Raw genomic sequence first — 6000 nt, 5'->3', positions numbered from 1 at the left:
CAGATTTTTGGATTTTCTCCACATTTGGAAAATAGTCCGCATATTTATTTCTACTACCAAAATGCATGACCATGCATTTTACAACATTGCATTTTATTTGCTTCTTCTTACCTATTCTCCTAATCTAAGTCCTTCTGCAGCCTGTCTATTTCTTCAACACTACCTGTGCCTCCACCAATCTTTGTATCATCTGCAAACTTGGTGGCAAAGCCATCTATTCTATCATCTAAGTCAATGATGTACAGCATAAAAGAAATGGTCCCAACACTAGCCCCTGTGGAACACCCCCAGTCACTGGCAGCCAACCATAAATGCATCCTTTTATTCCCACTCACTACCCCTCACCAATCAGCCAATGCTCTAACTGTACCAGTGACTTTCCTGTAATACCATGGGCTCTTAACTTGGTAAGCAGCCTCATGTGTGGTACCTTGTCAAAGGCCTTCTGAAGGTCCAAATATTCAATATCCACAGCATTCCCTTTATCTATGCTACTTGTGATCTGCTTAAAGGATTCCAACAAGTTCATCAGGCAGGGTTTTCCCTTAAGGACAGGGCAGTTGACAGAAGTTTGTGTAGGGGAACTTCGAAACTAATTGCCTTGTGATCACTAGATGCAAAGTAAAAATGTGAAATGATGGGTCTGGTCCATGGGTTGAGATTCTAAAATGGAGAAAGGCCAAATTTGATGGTATCTGAAATGATCTGGAAAGTATGGATTGGGATAGACCTTTCTGGCAAAGGTGTACTCAGTAAATGGGACACCTTCAAAAGTGGAGGATCAGAATGCATGGCTCCAAAAGAATTGGGGGGAAGATAATAAATGCATTTTTTAAAATCTGTATTTACTCAGGACACAGATACTGAGTTTATAGAAGTGAGGCAAAACGGCATCAACTTCATGGACTCTGTACAGATTACAGAGCAGGAAGTGTTTGCAGTCTTGAGGCAAATGCAGAAATTATTGGTGCCTTAGTAGAGATATTCAAACAGTCCTTAGTGACAGGTGACCAACCTCCCATGAGGGACCTTGCGTAATGTGAAAAAGACTAAGGAGCTGGTGGTGGACCTGAGAGGGCCAAGGCACTGGTGACCCCTGCTTCCATCCAAGGGGTCAGTGTGGACATGGTGGAGGATTACAGATCCCTGGGGATACGAATTGACAATAAACTGGACTGGTCAAAGAACACTGAGGCTGTCTACAAGAAGGGGCAGTACTATTTCCTGAGGAGACTGAGATCCTTTAACATCTGCCAGATGATGCTGAGGATGTTCTACGAGTCTGTGGTGGCCAGTGCTATCATGTTTGCTGTTGTGTGCTGGGGCGAGCAGACACCAACAGAATTAACAAACTCATTCGCAAGGCCAGTGATGTTGTGGGGGTGGAACTGCACTCTGACGGTGGTGTCTGAAAAGAGGTTGCTGTCCGAGTTGCATGCCATCTTGGACAATGTCTCCCATCCACTCCATAATGTACTGGTTAGGCACAGGAGTACATTCAGCCAGAGACTCATTCCACCGAGATGTAACACTGAGTGTTATAGGAAGTCATTCCTGCCTCTGGCCATCAAACTTTACAACTCCTCCCTTGGAGTGTCAGACACTCTGAGCCAATAGGCTGGTCCTGGACTTATTTCCACTTGGCATAACTTAATTATTATTATTTAATTATTTCTGATTTTATTTGCTATATTTCTACACTATTCTTGGTTGGTGCAACTGTAACAAAAATCAATTTCCCTCGGGATCAATAAAGTATGATCGTCTGTCTGTCTTAAAGTCCATGTAGACAGCATCCACTGCCTTGGCTTCATCAACTTTCCTGGTCATTTCTTTGAAAAACTCTGTTAGATTGGTTAGACATGACCCTCCATATATGAAGCCATGCTGACTATCCTTAATCAGTCCAAGTTTAATCAAATAAATGTACATTTGATCCCTTACAATACCTGCCAATAACTTACCCACAACTGATGTCAGACTCACCAGCTATAAATTACTGGTTTATTTTCTGAGTCTTTCTTAAACAGCAGAACAAATTGGCTATCCCAGATAGCATGGCTTTATGTATGGTAAGTCATGACTAATCAATCTTAGAGTTTTTCGAGAAAGTTACCAGGAAAGTTGATGAAGGGAAGGCAGTGGATATTGTCTACATGGACTTTAATAAAGCCTTTGACAAGCTCTCGCATGGGAGGTTGATCAAGAAGGTTCAGTCACTCAGCATTTAAAATGAAGCAATAAACTGGATTAGACTTTGCTTTGTGCATAAAACTAGAGAGTGATACTAGATGATTGCTTTTTTGTGTTGAGGCCTGTGACAAGTGGATTGTGGCAGGTATTGGTGTTGGGTCCACTGTTGTTGGTCATCTGTAACCACTGTGTGGTCTTACACAGTGAACAGTAGGACACTGAGGAGTGCGGTTGAACAAAGGGATCTGGGAATACAGGGCCATACTTAATTGAAAGTGGTATCACAGGTTGATAGGTAGTAAAGAAAGCTTTTGGCAAAATTGACCTTCATAAATCAAAGTATTGAATACAGGAGAAAGGATGTTTAAGTTGTGTAAAATATTTGTCAGGCCTAATTTGGAGCATTGTGTGCAATTTTGGGCACCTACTTACAGGAAAGATGTAAATAAGATTGAAACGGTACACAGAGAATTTACAAGGATGTTGCCAGGTTTGGAGGACCTGAGTTATAACAAAAGATGGAATTGGTTAGGGTTTGGTTCCTTGGAACAGTGAAGATTGAAAGGAGATGTGATAAGAGGATATGAAATTATGAAGAGTATAGATGAGGTAAATACATGCAGGCTTTTTCCACTGAGGTTGGGTGGGGCTACAACTAGAGGTCATGGCTTAAGGGTGAAAGGTGAAAACTTTAAGGAGAACATGAGGGGAAACTACTTTTCTATGACATGAGATGACGAGTTTTTCCACTTAAGTCCATAGGTTGTCATAACAGTCCATTGATGGGGCAAGTGATGTTGAATGAAGTTATCCCTTTTGGTTTAAAGTCTAATGGTTGAAGGGTAAAAACTGTTCCTGAACCTGGTGGTATGCGGTCTGAGGCTCCTCCACCACCTTCCTGTTGCCAGTAGCAAGAAGAGAGCATGACCTGGGTGGTGGGCGTCCTTGGTGAAGGATGCTGCTTTCCTGCGACAGTGCTCTGTGTAGCTGCACTCAGTGGTTGGGAGAGCTTTACCTGTGATGGATTGGGCCATGTTCATTACTTTGTGTAGGGTTTTCCATTCAAGAGAATTGGTGTTCCCATACTAATGACTCTGCGATCCCTTCAGCCACCACTTTCAGAACCCTGGGGTGTACACCATCTGGTCCAGGTGACTTATCCCGCTTTTTCTGAGTGCAGGATCTCCCAGTGGCCACCCATTTAAATTCTACTTTCTATTCCCCTTCCAATATGTTTATCCATGGCCTTCTCCACTGTTGTGATGAGGCCACACTCAGGTTGGAGGAACAACACCTTGGATTCTGGCTGGGAAGCCTCCAACCTGATGGCATGAACATTGATTTCTCGAACTTCCAGTAATGCCCCTCCTCCCACACCATTCCCCATCCCCCTTTCCCCCTCACCATATCTCCTTGCCTGCCCATTACCTCCCTCTGGTGCTCCTCCCCCCTTTTCTTTCTTCCATGGCCTTCTGCCCTCTCTTATCAGACCCTCCCTTCTCCAGCCCTGTATCTCTTCCACTAACTTCCCAGTTCTTTACTTCACTCCTCCCCTCCCAGTTTCTCCTATCACCCTGTGTTTCTCTCTCCCCTCCCCCACCCTTTCACTCTGCCCCTCATTTTTTTCCCCATCTTGCTAAAGTGTCTTGTCCCGAAACATCAACTGTACTCTTTTCCAAAGATGCTGCCTCGCCAGCTGAGCTCCTACAGCATTTTGATCATATTATTATGATCACTGTCTCCTAAGGGTTCTTTTATCTTAAAACTCTCTAATCAAATCTGGTTCATTAGACAACATGCAATCCAGAATAGCTGATCTTCTTGTGAACTCAACCACAAGCTCCTTTAAAAAGGCATCTCATAGGTATTATACAAATTCTCTCTTTTGGAATCCAAAATCAGCACCAACCTGATTTTCTCAATCTACCTGCATATTGAAATCCCCCATGACTATTGTAACAATGTGCTTTTTACATGCATTTTCTATCTTGCATTGTGATTTGTAGCCCACATCCAGGCTCATTACATATCCGGGTCTATTTACCCTTGCAGTTCCTTAACTCTACCCCCAACCAAGCTACAGTTTTTGCTCCTATGTCAGCTCTTTCTAAGAATTTGATTTCATTTTTATACAAACAACATTGCCATGCCACACACTCCTCCTACCTGCCTGTCTTTCAATATAATGTGTATCTTTGGATATTAAGCTCCCAATTATAATCATCTTTCAGTCATGACTCAGTGATGCCCACAACGTCATACCTGCCGATCTGATCTGCAAGATCATCTCCCTTATTCTGTATACTGCATGCATTCAAATATAACACCTTTAGTCCTGTGTATGTTACCCATTTCGAATTTGTCCCGCTGATACATTGCAACTCATTCCACTGACTGCAACTTTGTCTTATTATCTGTCCTTCCTCACAATCTCACTACACACTGCACCTACTTGTATACCAACTGCCCCACTCTTAGCCCTATCACTCAAATTTCCCATCCTTCTGCCAAATTAGTTTAAACCCTCCCCAACTGTTCCAGCAACCTGTCTGCAAGACCCAAAAATACAACTGCAGATGCTGTGGATCAAAGAATACGTACACAACGCTGGAAGAACTCAGCAGGTCAGGCAGCATCCGTGAGAAAAGAGTAGCCAACGTTTCGGGCCGAGACCCTTCATCAGGTATGGTGGGGGGGAAGAGAGGGTGAAAGCCCAGTAATAGAGATAAGGGAGGGGGTAGGGCCTAAAGGCAGCAGGTGGAAAAACAATCAGAGGAAAGATAAAGAGTGGAGGGGATAAGCATGAAAGAACTGTAGAGATAAAGAAGCAGAAAGTTGAAAGGGGAGAGAGGCAGAGAGAGACCTGGGATAGGGGAAGGGGGAGGGGGAGGGAATTACGGGAAATTGAAGAATTCAATGTTCATACCACCAGGCTGGAGACTACCCAGACGGTATATGAGGTGTTGCTCCTCCAACCTGAGTTTGGCCTCATCATGGCAGTAGAGGAGGCCATGTATAGACATATCTAGATGGGAATGAGAGGCAGAGTTGAAGTGGGTGGCAACCGGGAGATCCTGTCTATTGTGACGGACGGAGCGTAGTTGCTCGATGAAGCAGTCCCCCAATCTGCGTCGGGTCTCGCCGATGTAGAGGAGGCTGCACTGGATGCAATAGACGACTCCAGCAGACTTGCAGGTGAAGTGTTGCCTCACCTGGAATGCTACACCTGCCCCCACACCTCCCCCCTTACCACCATTCCGGGCACCAGACAGCCCTTCCAGGTGACTTGGTTGAGAGGTTCAGGGGTGGGTGCTTAATGTCCTAAGAATTTAATGTTTTAGAAAAGACAGGGAGGTAAAAGTGGTGTCGATGTTTCGGGTCGAGACCCTTCGTCAGGACTAACTGAAAGGAAAGGACTAATTGGAGCAGGAGCTGGATGAACTATGGATCATTCGGGAGGCAGAGGCAGAGATAGATAAGAGTTATCGGGAGGTAGTCACACCGAAAAGACAGGAGGTAGGCGAATGGGTGACAGTCAAGAGAGGCAGGGAGAGCAGACAGAGAGAGCAGAGCACCCCTGTGGCCATTCCCATCAACCATAAGTATACCGTTTTGGATGCAGTTGGTGGGGATGACCTACCAGGAACAAGTTGCAGTGGTCCTGTCTCTGACACTGAGGTTGGACCCTCGACTAGGAAGAGGAGGAGGGAAGAGAAGAGAGCGGTAGTGATAGGGGATTCTATAGTCAGGGGTGCAGATAGGAGATTTTGTGGAGAAGATCGGGAGTCTCGGATGGTACGTTGCCTC

The sequence above is a fragment of the Hypanus sabinus genome, chromosome 2 (assembly GCF_030144855.1).
Source record: "Hypanus sabinus isolate sHypSab1 chromosome 2, sHypSab1.hap1, whole genome shotgun sequence".
Lineage (NCBI taxonomy): Eukaryota > Metazoa > Chordata > Chondrichthyes > Myliobatiformes > Dasyatidae > Hypanus > Hypanus sabinus.
This window is presented reverse-complemented; position numbering follows the sequence as displayed.